The sequence below is a fragment of the Podarcis tiliguerta genome, assembly GCF_965153285.1.
Source record: "Podarcis tiliguerta genome assembly, chromosome: 10".
Classification (NCBI taxonomy): domain Eukaryota; kingdom Metazoa; phylum Chordata; class Lepidosauria; order Squamata; family Lacertidae; genus Podarcis; species Podarcis tiliguerta.
In genome coordinates, this window is record NC_139543.1 from 42,398,920 (window position 1) to 42,414,308 (window position 15,389).

Consider the following 15,389-nt stretch of genomic DNA (forward strand, 5'->3'; position numbering starts at 1 on the left):
ACACTAACATTCTGAATTGTGCTTGGAAACGTACTGGGAGCCAATGTAGGTCTTTCAGAACTGGTGTTATATGGTCTAGGCGGCCGCCACCAGTCACCAGTCTAGCTGCCACATTCTGGATTAGTTGTAGTTTCCGGGTCACCTTCAAAGGTAGCCCCACATAGAGCGCATTGCAGTAGTCCAAGCGGGAGATAACTAGAGCATGCACCACTCTGGCGAGACAGTCCGCGGGCAGGTAGGGTCTCAACCTGCGTACTAGGTGGAGTTGGTAGACAGCTGCCCTGGATACAGAATTGACCTGTGCCTCCATGGACAGCTGTGAGTCCAAAATGACTCCCAGGCTGCCCACCTGGTCCTTCAGGGGCACATTTACCCCATTCAGGACCAGGGAGTCCTCCACACCCACCCGCCCCCTCTCCCCCAAGAACAGTACTTCTGTCTTGTCAGGATTCAACCTCAATCCATTAGGTGCCATCAATCCTCCAACTGCCTCCAGGCACTCACACAGGACCTTCACTGCCTTCACTGGTTCTGATTTAAAAGAGAGGTAGAGCTGGGTATAAGATATAAGGATGATGCTATGTGTACAGCGTTCCACAAAAGGTGTCTGCATCCAGCATTAAATGCACATTATCACACTGTGTCCACACCCATGCTCAGAACAGGCTCTTGAAATCAGTGAATGTAACTTGGATCAATGGATTTCAATAGATCAAGTCTAATTAAGCTCCTCCTCCAGTAATATCCACAATTTTCCTGTGATTTCAAGTCATGGGTCTGAGAGGTTTCAGGTTTTTGTCCCACTACTTTCCCTGGGATAACCCACTATTTACTGCAGAAAATCTGCAGAAAACTTGATTGACATTTGTTCCAATTCGGCAATAAACAGCAGGGTTTCCCAGGGAAAGTAGCTGGACAAAAAAACCCAACCCTTTCAGATCTGTGACTTGAAACCACTTGAAGTCACGGGACAAATTGAAGTGCGGATGGAGCCTTAGTGTTCTATGGATCTAAAATGAGTTCCAGATGCCAAAAAAACCCCTGCATTTGTCCTTATATGTAGGGAAACAAGTTCCCAGTCCCTAGTTTAGTGAGATGTGCAGAACGAGCTCCGGACTCACACACTTTCCTCCCCTTACCGCCTCCTGCCAGGAGAGGGAATTCAGCAGTGATAATTTCCCTGAACCTCAGCTTCTTGTGTAATTTAAGATGACTACACAGCAAACTGAGATTCAGAGAAACTAGGATAAGGGGAGGGGATGGAATACATGCAGGCTCAAGGTTTACTACAGCTCCTTCTTGTTCCTACATGTCTTGTTTAACCATGGTTTAGCATGAAGTGCAAAGTGGATGTTGTGTAGTTTTTATCAACCCAATATTTTTCAGGTGGTGCTGCTGCCACTAGCCCCACAAAAATTGTGTTATTTAAACTTCCAAAAGAAGTTGCTGTAAGTTTGGGGTCTTATTTTAAATTCTGTAGGCAACTGCGGTACACAGTAAGAGGTCAGGAGGAAGAAAGGGACAAAGATGGAGAGAGCTGTAAATAATGTCATGAGCAGTTGCTGTAAACAAACTGACCGCTAAAAAATGGCAGGGGATCTAGTTGAGTTGAAGATGCCCCCTGCAGAGAAAGAGATGCTACAAACACTGCAGGGAGAAACTAAAAAGGAGGACTTTAAAAGGCAGAAGGGGAAGGCTTTGAAGCCCTTACTCCGAGCATCAAACAAGGGTAATGGCCTGGGTTTGGCTAGCTTGATTGCAAGGACCTTTTAATGTTCCTTGAATGTTTATGGATGGTGCTGGGAAGGATCAATTCCTCTGTAGCTGTGGGGGTCTCAGACCTGGGCTCTACTACAGCATCTTGGCTGCGAAATCTGGAAGACCCGCTCTGTGCCTAGGAGGGCAGGGCCCGGATGGACTCCAGCTACAAAAGCTGAGGCTGCTGAAGAGGCTGGAGAAATCTTCGCTTTCTCTTAGTGCAGTCCCAGGTAATATTTTATTCTCTTGCTAATTATGCCGTTTTAAATGTGCATTTTATATTTGACTTCCTTGGTAGTGTCTTATTTTTAAATCTTTTAAGATAATGTTTTTGTTTCCTGTTAATTAGGTTGTTTGAATGTATGCTTGACTTTCTTCAGTAATGTTTTGTTCTGGATTGTTTTATTTGGTGTTTTAATGTAGGTTGCAAACCACTTTGAATTTTTTTCCCTTAAATATAAATCAGTATAGAAATGAAATGATTGATGATAATAATAATAATGTTTGAGAGGAAAACAGCCGTTTGGAATTTAAGGTGCCTGCTTCAGATTCTCTTAGGGAATCTGGTGCTGTCTACTTATAGGTATGTGTGCTAGCTTGCACTTAAGCTCTGCTTACATATTTGTAATTAAGGCAAACATTGCAAGGACACCAAAGTCTCTGGCCTATCTCAGCCAAAGGTAGAGGTAGGGATCAGATTGTATAAAGTCCTTTCTGTGTGAAACACATTCTCTAAGACAGTAGTGTTGATGTGCCCTTTGAAGTAGCTACTGAGATAATTCTGAAAGCATGCTGCAAATGCTACGTATTTGTACTGTTACATCCATGGCTCCACTGACTGCATTCCAAGTGGAAAGGAACAAAATCATCATCAGTCAGATGAATACAGTCCTCTTTCCCAAGAGCATCATTTTAATTCTGAAACTTTGTCTCCTCCCTTCCCTTCCTCCCCCCCCCCCCTTCAGACCCCTATTCCAAGGATTACTACCCTACCCTTTTCAACAAGAGAGAAAAAATATATTGCTGCATGCAGAGGGAAAGGTTCTTGCCAGAATGTGATTTGCCTTATTTTCTGCAAGCAAAAGCATGGAGGGGAATTGTCCAAATTAAGTTGCTTGATTACAAAAATTAATCTTGTCACTTAGTGTCCCTGTTCCACAGAAAAGGGCCTTTGATTAGCCTCCTTGTTTCAGAATATTACAAGCAGAAGGCAATTTTCCAGACAAGGATAGGAGAAGGCGAGAGTGAAGGGGACAAGGCCAGACAGCTGATTCCAATGCCCAAGACATTCCACACACGTGATACAGGCCATCCTTCAGAATGAAAAGGTATCGGTGAACACAGCCAAGGAAAATGGAAGATACCTGTGAATGCTTTCAGTTCTTACCAAAGATGCCTGCAGCACCCTGAGCCTCTGTATTTTGCGAGACAGATTCAAGTGCATTCTGGATATTTAGGTTTGCACATTTAAAGCAGCTTAAAGCACTCTGTTACCTTAGTGGAACACATCTATTTTATTTTTTAAATGGACAATTTGTGGTTTGGAAAATGACAGGGAAGTGCATTTAAAAATGTGAGATGAACAAAAGTCTAATGGAAGATGTGTAAACACCCTGCGCATCATGAAGAATGCAGGAAGAATGCTCATTGTCATTTAATTGCCCCATAAACAAATCAGAGTGAATGCTCAATAAAGTGTAGTTTGTGCAAGCAAATCAGGATGAATAAACGGGACATCTGGAGATGCTCACAGTCGGTGATTCCTCTTATGGTTTGCACACAATTAAATTACAACGTTATTCCTAGTGATGTCAACACGACTTATATTTTGGGGCTCAGAAATACAAGTCTTGTGGGCTCATAAACTTTGCCTCAAACACAAGGTGAGTCTTAAATTATTTATGTCTTGAATTTTAATCTCTCTCTCTCTTCTTCTTCTTCATCATCATCATCATCATCATTTATTATTTATACCCCACCCATCCAGCTGGGTTTCCCCAGCCACTCTAGGTGGCTCCCAACAGATTAAAAACAGAATAAAATATCAAACATTAAAAACTTCCCTAAACAGGCAAACAGGGAAAGGGAGAAGGAATTCTCTCTCCCCACCACCCTGTTTACGGTCTCTGCCTTGCTGCAACGTATCACACTGGGCGGCAAGAAGTCCCTAGGAAACATTATTTCCCCCAAAGCTAGTGCAATATCAGTCACTCCCATGTCAGGTGTTATAAAGGAGAGAGATGGCAGAAAGACAGCCCTTCTTCATTCTCATTGCTTGCAAATGCTGCAGCAGTAATTGCTGCACCCACCACAGAGGGGAAGGGAGGCCTCCTACTACCTCCCCTTTCACTACTTATTGCAGTTTATCCCTACTAACAGAACATTGCCAGTGCAGCTATAGATTAGACATAGAAGAAAGGTCTTACAGCCTTTCTGAAACTCTAACAAGCGGGTGGATTTCCTAGCCTCTTCAGGAATGATTTTCCAGAAGGACATTCCGGAGTCTGGAGCCACTACTGTGAAGGCCATGATTCTAGCAATTTCCTGTACTAACCTGCTGCATGGATGCGATGTGTAGCAAGTTGGGCATGGCACCTCCCTTCTGCCACCTCCTCTTGTATGGAATCAGATTTAGAGGAGGTGGTGGTTTAGTCTCCTTTAATTATCCTCTCTCCCAAGCCTGCTTTCTCTCTCCTGATCACTCTACCGTCTCCCAGCAGCTAGACCTCTCTTTGTACTCCCCAATTTTCAGCCTGCCTCCGCCATTGAATGCTTGCCAGAAGACTTGGCAAGTATCTGCTACCCATCTTTGAGACAGCCAGGGCTTGCAGCAAAGGATGCAGCATCTCCGTTCCTATAGCAACAGAATATCTCCTCCCACCTGCGTTCCTGTCCTTCCAAGATACTGGCACCATTACCAGGGCAACCAGCTTGTTGGGCCACCAAGTTAGGTGTGGCTTGCTGGCATTGTCCACAGGGATTCCTTCTGACCCCAATCTGGCCAGCTCTTGTGGGTGAACTTAGTCCCCAGCAGATGGTAAACAGTACCTGGCAGGTGAGCTTATATAGGGACAGATATGGAGGTTCTAGCCTGTGAATGGCCTTTAAAACTTGCTGTAAGGAGGGAGGAGGCCTCCACACAAAGGCTGGCCTTTCCTTTCAAGTAACAGGCTGGGTCGGGAAGAACCCCTAGGCACAAACAGGATAACTGTAAACCCATTGATGATGAGCAGGCTTATCTTTTCCACACCATAGTCATTCCCTTCCAGCATCACCTTCACCTTTTGAATTTAATTTCAGTGGGTTCCTCCTCATCCACTTAACCAAAGGGCTAGTATCTGGTACACTTTTTCAAAAGTTGTTTATCTGTTTGCTGTGCCCTTGGACACCTCTTAAGATAACCAAATTCTGCATGGTTTGAGATCAAGGCAAAGGTCTTAATCTATGCTTGGATACAGTTAGATGACATTTTGAATCAAGATGCCAGACTTAACCTTTCAAATGAGCACCGGCATTATTATTATTATTATTATTATTATTATTATTATTATTATTATTAGTTTCTTAGAATTCCTGAGCAGCACCAGGTATGAGGCTAATAGTTAATAATACCAAACAGCTGAGATTTCTAACAATTCTGCCTTAAATGTAACATATAATACTTTTAAGGCAATTGCATAAATTTAAGAAGGTTTTTATTTATATGTCTGACATCCTTCATTTTAATAGCAGATTCTAAGGCTAAAAAGCAAATCAGTTGATGTTCTTAAACATGTCAAAACAAGTTAAGAAATTAAGTCCATGCATTCAATTAAAATTATCCTATTCAACAATTTTTTAAAAGCAGTCTCGAAGTGGGAATGCTAATTTTGATGATCTGATTTACAGTACATTTTTCACTAAAAAAACTATTTTGCATTATGGTCTCAGTTTCCCTTTTGTTTGACATATTATGTTGAAACATTCAGAAAACCATACTATTTTTGTCCTATTGAGTAATCAGATTACTGGGAATTTGTGGAAACAAGGATATTATATGAATAGCCCCTTGAATGATTTGATTCACTTGCAGAATTTTAGAATATGCATATATGTGTTTATTATTTTACTGCCAGTTTTAGTACATGATCACTGCTTTCCATAAGTGTTCAAATTACTGTATTCTCTCCTGCTTTACTCTATCAACAATGTTCACAAAAGAATGCATTTGTTTTGTACATGTAGCTGAAAATGATTGATATAAAAGTTGAGTGAATATTCTGACTGTTTCTGGTAGGTGTGGGTCTGACTCTAATTTAAACAACATTTCAGAAAGGAGGAATATATGGCTGCCAAGTCTGCAAAATGATAATGTCATGGCAATTACATAAATTGAATTCCAGAAGAGTGATGCTCCTAGCTACCATTTCTCTCCTAATCCCTCTCTAGTCTTGCTGGTGACCAAAAGAATAATATTTGGTGCTATGAGCTGCAACTCTACTCAGAGTTCCTCAGATCAGCCTAACACTCCTGATGTCAGTGCCTTATTGACAATGCAGCAATACCAATAGACCCTATTAAGTGACCATCCTATGCATAGTTTTTGCAACAGTAATAGCTCAGGTTGCAGTTAGGCTTACTGAAAAATATGGTATATTCAAACTAGAACAAAGAATAGATCCATCTGTCAACCAAACTGAAAACCTTGACAGTCACAGGAAGAGAAAACAAGTTTGATTTCTCCTGCTCTGGAGAGTAGGACTCAAACCAATGGGTTCAAGTTATAAGAAAGGAGATTCCGACTAAACACCAGGAAGAACTTTCTGACAGTAAGAGCTGTTCAACAGTGGAGTGGTCTCCCTCGGCAGGTTGTGGACGCTTCTTCATTGGAGGTTTTTAAGCAGAGGTTGGATGGCCATCTGTTATGGATGCTTTAGCTGAAATGCCTGCACTGCAGGGAGGTGGACTAAATGACTTTTGGGGTTCCCTCCAACTCTACAATTCTATGATTCTATGACATTTATTTAAAGAAGCCACATATAAGAAAAAAGATAGGCTTTTTAAAAAAACAAAACAAAGTGTTTTGTCACAGATTGTATTAGCACAAGTAGAGTAGTGACTTAGGTGATGAATACAGTGAAGGGTAGCGTGAGACAACATGTAAAAGTCTGTATTCTAAAGAGTTGCTTCTTTTTTGTACGGTTGCATGCCACTCCAATCTCTGAGTGGTGATTCCTGGGGTTCCAGGCGCTCACCCAGGGTTCATGTTTCCTTTCAGGAATAAGGCACAGTGAAGACTGCAGTGTCTTTATAGCATATGGCTTATTTACACACCTATATACAACCTGAGTCTTCAATGGAGGGGTTCACAGCACTAACACCCCAAAAGGGTCTTTTTTTCTCCCATAGTCACAGCCTTGGATTCAAACGGGTATCAAATATCCTGCTCTCTAACGTTGCTCTCCCTCACTCTATCTCTAGCCTGCTGCTTTTCTTCTAGGTCACATCTCTCCTCCTCTCTACTCTAAACTCTTACATTATCTGTTGAGGGAGGAGGGCCCACCAATTTGATGTCTAGCACAAGCCCTTTATTCTCATAATGGAAAGGCTAGCCTGGCTTAATTTGCTGTTAAAACTTGCTGAATCCAGGGATTAGAAGTGTCTAGTATCCAGTTTAAATACCCCAAGCCTTGATTAAATTCTAACACTTACTGGACCCAGGAATATAGAGGTCTGGCACCCACAAACTCATAACAGTACCAAAGCTACGCAAAGCATTGAAATTCCATTCTGAGAAGTAGCAAGCAGCAAAACCTGGTTTCTATAGCACTGCCATGGAAACGTCTCACTGTGAATCTGTGCCTTCAGGCCCCTTTGCAACTAAAGCATATTTCTTCCCCGACACCCACTTCCACATCACATGCCCACCCCCTCTAAATGATTAAAGGGTATGGTATACTCTGGCAAAAAAGGGCTGGACTAGCTCCTTCCTGGCTATTGATACAGAATGGTGTCTTCCAAACACAATAAAGGAATAAATGTCTCTCCATTTAGGAATCCTTTTATTTTACCTAACAATGTATTAAGGAACAGACCCAATAATCTTATGCAAGGGATCTTTTGAAATGCCCTTTTTTTTCTTGGAATGATGTCTTCCAAAACTGAAGTTAACGATCAGAATGTAGAACTAAGTCCTCTAAATCTACTGTTTTGTCTGTTATCTCATGGCTCCTTCCTCCACCTTGGACTACTCTGACTCTCCTTCCTCTCCTGGCTCCTGCCTTTGTGGGTGGCGTCAAATCCTATAAATCACTGATCCCCTCTCCTGGGTCACTCTCCCAGTCCCTGCCTCTGCCCCACACTCCTCAGAGTCCTGCCAGTCCCTGACACAAGCCGCTCAAAGTGTTTTGCTCTTCCTCTTTCCAACTTGCCTCAGGCACACCTTGCTCACAGGTCCTCCTCTAGAAAACATGAATCCCACTTTTGACACCAGTGTTGCATTCCACCCCAATCTCTGAGCACTGCAAAATTCTAGGGGTTCCTGGTTCTTATCCAGGATTCAGTTTCCTCCGAATGAGGGACAGCAGAGACCATGGTGTCTTTAGGATATATGGTTTATTTTACACATATAAAAAACCTGAGCCTAAGATGGAGAGGCTCACAGCATTAGCATCCCAAGAGGGTCTTCTCCCATAGCCACAGACTAGGATTCCAGCAGAAATCAGGCATGGCTCTGTCTCACAGATTTCAGCCTTCTATTTCTCGTTTGTAGCTTACACATCCAACTCTCAACTCTGCCCTTTGTCTTTCTAACTACCAGCAAGTTGACTGAAGGGACTCACCTATTTTCCATATGGCACAAAGCCACTTCCTTTGTTACCTTATAGGCCCATATTTAGAGGGCCATTACCTCACTAGGAAGCTAGCCTGGCTATTCCAAGAATTGAATCCGTGCTTGATCCAGGAATCAGAACAGGTCTCAGGCATACAGCCCACCCCCACAAAACTCATAACCAAATATTGCAAGGGATTAATGGGAACTTAATTACTGATTTTCCGACTTTCTATAAATATATTTGTGTCAGTATTGTAGTTGTAGGAGCCATTTCATGCATTTTAATTAACAAGCCTAGTATGGGAGTACTGATGCATACATAATTTCATAAATATTAGTTAAGTGTAAATTTCATAATCTCCAAAATGTTAGCTTTATGGTCCCCAGAATAAGTGACTGTCTGGCCAGAAAGCAGCAAAGGAAAAAACACATCTTTAGTAGAACTTGGGGCAACAGAAAACACTTAATATTAATCAATGCACTGTCAGGGTGTAATCAGACAGCAGGTTCTCATATTTGGGTCAGTGCTTTAGTACTAAACCACAAGCACTGGAAGAGTTCCTGGGAACCAGACCAAACTGTTCTCACAGGAGTTTGCATCCCACCACTTTGAAATTGGTTGTGCAGTCGAGCCCTGGAACTTTGATATGTTCATGCCAGGCATCAACATGAGATGAAGCTAATAACACATAACCACTGCATATGCACTAGAAATACAATGACTGGCAACTCCCTATGTAGGTATGCAAGTTAAATCCACTCATACATACCAATGAACACATCCAACCAACTTCTGTCCTTAATTTCTAATAGAATAAGCTTATGCAAATAGCTTAACTGCTTTCTCATTTGCTTCTTTACATTTTTCTCCTTGAAATATGTCGACTTCACTTTTCTTTGCCTTTTAAAAACTCATCTTTCCCCCCACCCATGTGGAGTTTTGATCCTGAAATTGACATCTCTCTGTTAAACTCCAGAACCTGCAGGAAGTCAGCATCTAATCAGAATCAAGCAACAGTTTGCATTTTACGGTGCTGGAAACTAATGACATGACTGGGGCATCCAGAACTGTTTATTCACGTGTGTGTCCATTTATATGTATAGTAGCAGATGGAGTCTAATTTCACTCCCAAAATTCCATGCATTCACCCACACATATGGTGTAAAAATTCAGTCCCCATCCCATCTCCACTTCATACAATATGAGGGCAGATTTGTGAACAGACGTAGCCCCATTACATCTAGTTTGGACCTTGAAATCCCCTAAACACAACCTTCATTTTTCTTTATATAAAATGACTAGCAAATAGAAATTGAAACTTTAATGCTGTATAACTCACTGTAGTTGATCTACCTGTGATTTGTTTAAAATGTGGGGGGAAGTGAGAAGGCCATTGTTCAGCGATAGAGCACTTCGTTTGGGTGCCAAAAGTCACACGTTTAGTTCCCTGCATCTCCAGATAGGGCTTGGGGAGACTCTAGTCTGAAATCCTAGGGAGCCACTGCTAGCATAGACAGTAATGAGCTAGATTCAGTATAAAGCAGCTTTCTATGTCCTTTTAACTAGAATTGTACGTCCTTCAAATATTGACTGTCTTTCCTCCAGACTGCTAAGATTCTCTGGCCATGACTCAAAATTACACTAATACCTTGCGAAGATCCTATAGCATCTATCAACTGATGCACGGTCATTATAAAGGGCCATCTACTAATGCTGATGGAAATGTCCAGGAAAGCAATGTAGTCAGGATTTTAATATTCAGCAAGGATTACAAGAACGCTGGCCTGTTTGAATGGATCTGCCCTTCGAATCATTTTATTTACTTTTCCAGTCTTCTTGAGAGATGCGCCTTTACAAATGTTTATTTGAATTTTGTCCATTCCTGGAGAAAAGCACATTGCTTTTAATGCTTTTGCTTATCCAGCCCTCAGTTCTTACTTCCAAACAAAGTGCACTAGTTGCAGGTATCTTAGCAAGACTCGGGCTGATGCTATTCCTAATCTTAAGTATGTTTTCCAGAAGGCTTTCATCATTTGTTTGTATTAAATTGGTGGAAGGGAATGGATCGTACTATATAAGAGGAAATATATTACATTATAGAGGAATAAGGAAATGGGCATGTATGAAAAAAACAATCCATACTTTGCTCTGATGTCGGGAATGTAATCAATAATAATAATAATAATAATAATAATAATAATAATAATAATAATCAATTTTATTTATATCCCGCCCTCCCCAGCCGAAGCTGGGCTCAGGGCGGCTAACAACAATAACACTTGAGTACATTCCTGAAAGTTTGGGATTTAAATCTCATATCCATCAGCTGTTTCCAAGGTCACAAGTGGCTCCCAAATCCTGCAGATTCAGGAAATCCAGGTGAACATTGATCAAACGCATTCATGTCACTGGCATGGGGAATAGCTCACTGACAGCTGCCACCAGTCAGAATAGACAGCAGTAGAATAGTAGCCTGGGTCTGTAGGGCAGCTTTACCATCGTAGGAGACAGACACTCATGTTCTGTGGGCACACGCAAGTCAACAGTACCAGAGTGCTTTTAGCTTCTTCCTGTGGACTCCGCATGTACATGGAAAATGTTAAATGAGATTTCCAAATCCCAGCAAATTATTTAGGAGAGATACGTGAGTAGGAGACAATGGAATAATGATGATGCATTGTACAAACAGAATAAAAAGAGAAATGCCTGCCTAGAGACTTATAATTCAAAAGACTTGAAAGGCAAGAAGACAAGATTTTATCTTTTTTTACAAAAAATCCATGTATATTTTCAGTTCTAATTTAAGTGCTCCTCCACAAAAAAAAAAAACCTAATAAAACATTCCCATGAAGGAAACTGTTACATCATCATCAGCCTGATGAAAAAGATGGCTTGGGATTAACTTTGAGCCACTTCCAACATAATGTTCTGTGCTCACAGAATGACTTTTAAAAGCAATTGGATGAGCGCCTCCATTTGGAAATGTTACACGGGGACTACAACATTCCTCAGATGGATTAATGAACATGCTCATCAGTTTCTGTCAGGTTCTGTTCACAGTTTGCTCAGGGATGGGGTGGGGAATGTGCCTGCCTAATTCACATGTAACATTGCCACGTGCAGGCACTGTGACTGCGATAAAAGAGATTGCATAACAGGAAAGTAAAAAAGCATAGTTGTGAACCAGGGTCTCTCCCATATGACCTATTTATTGAACATTCATTCTGATTTGTTTGCCCCCACACTTTTTAGGGCATTTCCCCATCATTTTCCTTATCACAAAAACAATAATGGGGGGGGGGAATAAATGGATATGTTGCACAAGTGTCAAACCAACTTTAACTACACAACCTAAATTAGCTGGTATGGGATTGAATCCCACCCAAAACTACTGACAGGTCTGGAAGTGCCTCAGGAGGTCTCTTGTTCAAATCTCAGCTCAGGCATAAATTCACTCAGTGATAGTAGCAAACCACTATCTCTCCAGCCCAATCTTCCATCTATAATATGAGGATGATGATAGTGCTGGCATATATTACACTGCTGTATTGATTACTAAGATAATGCAGATAAAGCACTTCAAACACTTAAGGAAGGTGCTATGTAAATATTGTTGTTCTTCAGATTCTATCAATAAGCCCTTAGTCTGTGTTGCCAAGGTTGTTGTTGTTGTTTTCAAGTCCCCAAACCATTTTAGGATTGGCACTTAAATGCTAAATAATCCCCTGCAATTTCTTGGAAACAGTGCTATCCACAAATTTCCCTGCTGTACCAGTTTTTTTATTTGCTTCTTTTCCTCTCCAACTCTTATACTCCCGTCTCTCACTTACAGGTGTTTTTAAGCTCACATTTCCCACTTGCTACTACTACTTCTTCCATTCATGTTCAGCCCTGTAGTTTACCAGCTTGCAAATTCCAGAGAACGCACAAGACCACGACACAAAACAGCAAGGACAGAATGAAAACATCTCTGGAATGACAGGAAGAGATTAAACTAAAAGGAGAAACGACCAGAAAGTCACTCCTGAATCCCAGGCCACTTCATTATTGTGGTTGTCCCTGCATGCCAGCTGGGACAGAAAGTCAAGGTAGCAACGTATTGCAAGGAAAAGCTATTTTCAGTGTACTTCAAGCACAGCTTTAATGATGAAGCACTGGAAATCTTGTAAGAAAAGTCTGTTCCTGGCTGTTTTCCAACCTGTCTTCAAATCAGAAAGGTCTGACTAAGCATATAAACTTTTGGAATTGGCTCACCAAATCTATGGAGATTAGCTCATCACTGCAAGCAGCAGTAGGAGCACTTGGGTTGGATAAACCCTGTAAGAAGAACTTCCACTTCTCCTGCAGCCAGAGGTCTCGGATTTTGTCTTTATCATCCCCTTCAGTCCCTTTCTTTCCTGTTCATCACTTGCTTCACTGCAAGGGGGGGTCAGGAAAGGATTTGTGCCGCATTTGTTTTCCTGACATTCTTCAGGGCCAATGCTAAAGTTTCTTCAGTGACGCAGCTGCTCTCTTCCACATCTTGCTGAGTGAACCCTGCTCTAAGCAATGTGCTTTTCCCTCCCTGAAGGTGGGAGTGTGTAAGATATTATTCCACTGCAGCTGCATGAGCAGCCCTGGCATGCCATCAGGAAGGAAACATTAGCAAAAGGCACTGATGATGTCAGAACAAAGATCATGTCAGCCATAACTTCTCACAAAAGAAAGGCCAACATCACTTTAGGTTTGGGCATTCACACAAAAATCAACTCCTAAGTATATAACGATTCCACTGCACCTGCCACAATTTTGCAACCTGAATACTCAAGTTCTGTACATAATACATCCATATGCTTATTTTTACATGAATGTGCTGCATCAGAACCAGTTCAAATCTGATTTGAGGCTTATGAATCCACTTGAAGGATGAAGAGCAGACACTGGGCTTAAGCCAAGAACCGAACAAGCATTGTCCATGAGAACCAGCCATGAGTGCAAGCTGGGGGTTTTGACTATGACAACCAGATGCTAGACCATGCCAGAAACAACTCATAGACAAAATAGTAGTACCCATCTGGCAGCTCAACATCTACATCCTTAAGAACCAAATGGCATGTGATGCTAAACATGTTATTAGCAACCACATCTTAAGGGTTTTCTTATTTAATACTAGGCATGGAGTAGGTCTGGCTTCCATCAAGTCTGCAGTGCACAGAGAGGGGTGACTTTTCTCTTCTCAGCTGCAATCCTGGGCAAAAATAACCCCATGCATGCTACAATTGGTTTTTGTCCCTAAGGCTAACAATAATAGAGGAGGAGCAATGTCGGTGCGACTGCAGCTGGGGAGGGAAAAGTTAAGGCAAACCTTCCCACCCATCAACAGTACAGTCTCATTGGAGGCCAGGGGTTGCAAGTCCTTAATTTTAAAATTTTGCCATAAAGCTTGCTTTTTTCCTTTCCTTTCCTTTCCTTTTCTTTTCCTTCCCTTTTTTATTTTTTTATTTTTTTATTTTTTTTAACCATCTTCAGCCTAGGCTGAGAAGGGATATGCAAGTTTGTTTTATGGCAAATATTAAAAAGTAACTATTATAAAGAGGTTTTCTCTACCAACCCACTTGTCATTGTTTTCTAAGTCCTACCCTTTGAAAAATGGAGATTAGAGAATAGAGGATTGGGAAGGAGCGCTCTGGCAGGCTTGAGTGTGAGGAAAGGGGGTCCTACTTTGGCTGGGATGGGGAAAGAATATTTTAGTGGTAAATTAATTGAAAGAGAATTGATTTGTGGGAATCTAGGTGGGAAAATAATTTCAAGTAAAGTTAACCAATGGGGAAATTATTGGAGTTTGGTTATTTGTACTCAGATCCTACCTCTTTATTTTGTTTTTCTGTGGCCTCTCTCAACCTCACTAGTTAGCCTTCAGTACCATGTATGGGGTACATCAGCAAATGCAGAAACAGAGGAGTGGTTCAGTGAAGTTCTGTGTACTCAATTTGTGGTCTTGGCATGCCATTTCTCTCAATTCATCTCATTGTCAGGCAATCTGTTTCCAGCAGTGACCAGCCCAAGGCCTGAGGCTGTTTACACAGGGCAGGAGGACAGGAGCACCCCTCTGTTTTTCACTCAGCTATTGTGCAGAAAACAGTATCTGTCTTCCATGGGCAGAGCTGCTCTAGAGCAAGCAGAACAAACTTTAGTTGTGTGGACCAGAGGGATGGGAAGGGTGGATGGAACATTTAGCATTCCAATTTCTGGGAGTCGCCAACTACCCCTAGTCCACTGATCTATTTACCAGATACTGCTTTTGAATTATGGTGCTGGAGGAGACTCTTGAGAGTCCCATGGACTGCAAGAAGATCAAACCTATCCATTCTTAAGGAAATCAGCCCTGGGTGCTCACTGGAAGGACAGATCCTGAAGCTGAGGCTCCAATACTTTGGCCACCTCATGAGAAGAGAAGACTCCCTGGAAAAGACCCTGATGTTGGGAAAGATGGAGGGCACAAGGAGAAGGGGATGACAGAGGACGAGATGGCTGGATAGTGTTATTGAAGCTACCAGCATGAGCTTGACCAAACTGTGGGAGCCAGTGGAAGACAGAAGTGCCTGGCGTGCTCTGGTCCATGGGGTCACGAAGAATCGGACATGACTAAACAACAACATGTGAAAAAGAATACCTTTGGTCTCACAGAAAACAAATGGTCCAGGATGCAGTTCTGAATTCTCCATTTTTTTCTAAATAAGCCCCTGGTTCTTGCAGTGCTCTGATCACAAGGGGGCTGGTTCATCACTTCCACAAGTTCAATACAGGACAAGTAAATTTAAATTACATAGTGTGAAA

The 15,389-nt window shown here is 41.8% G+C and overlaps 1 protein-coding gene and 1 long non-coding RNA gene across 20 annotated transcripts in view; one reads left to right on the plus strand and one right to left on the minus strand.

Moving 5' to 3' along the window:
• GRIN2B (glutamate ionotropic receptor NMDA type subunit 2B) overlaps positions 1-15,389 on the minus strand; it is a 282,448-nt gene that overhangs the window by 155,022 nt on the left and 112,037 nt on the right. The gene's annotated exons all lie outside the window — the stretch shown is intronic.
• The window catches only part of LOC310658443, a 58,745-nt gene continuing 48,024 nt past the window's right edge, over positions 4,669-15,389 (plus strand). For all 5 annotated transcript variants that reach the window (XR_014502317.1, XR_014502318.1, XR_014502319.1 and 2 more), the window contains exon 1: positions 4,669-4,813. This is a non-coding gene — a long non-coding RNA (uncharacterized lncRNA). The remainder of the gene's footprint in view (positions 4,814-15,389) is intronic.